Below are 673 nucleotides of genomic sequence, written 5' to 3'. Positions count from 1 at the left end.
GGCTGATGCTCAATCGACCGTTTGGGCGGGTTGCAGGGGCGCGCGCGAGGGGGAAAAGGAGCGGGGCGACGTGCTGAGGCGATTGGTGGCGGCGCCGCTGCGATTTGGTCGCCGGAGCACGGCCTCCGGTGAGGTGCGGCGGCGGCCGGGGTCGGGTGCTCGGGGCGGGCGCGATACAGAGGGTAAGAGAGGGAGGCGAGGGCACTGGGAGGTTCGCCTGCTCACCCTGAGCGCGTTGGAGAGGTCGCCGGTGGCCGGGGATGGCCGGAGCGACGGCGAGCGTCGGTGGAGACGGCGGCCGGTGTCGGAGAAGACGACCTCGATTGGCCCGATTCCCTGCTCGTCCGGACGCGCGCGACGACGGGGATGAAGAGGAGGACGAGGCGGACTCAATGGCGGTCTCGCCGGAGCTTAGGGACGCCGGAATCGACGGTGGCGGGGTGGTGACCGTGGCTAGGGTTTCGGCTCTAGCGTGTACAGAGAGAGGCGCGGGGAGAGGGGAAAAAGGGGGTTAGGGTTTGTGGCGGTGGCCGGCGAGCTACTTATGGCTGCCGAGGGGCGGCGGAGCTCATCCTGGCCGCCGGCGCCATCGGGCGGCCGGGCAGCTGCCAGCGACCAGCTTCGGTTCGCGGGGACGAAGACGATTTTGGAGAAAACCCCCTGCGGGATCGTT

The sequence above is a fragment of the Lolium rigidum genome, chromosome 3 (assembly GCF_022539505.1).
Source record: "Lolium rigidum isolate FL_2022 chromosome 3, APGP_CSIRO_Lrig_0.1, whole genome shotgun sequence".
In the NCBI taxonomy this organism is placed as follows: domain Eukaryota; kingdom Viridiplantae; phylum Streptophyta; class Magnoliopsida; order Poales; family Poaceae; genus Lolium; species Lolium rigidum.
Note: the sequence above shows the minus strand (reverse complement) of the source record.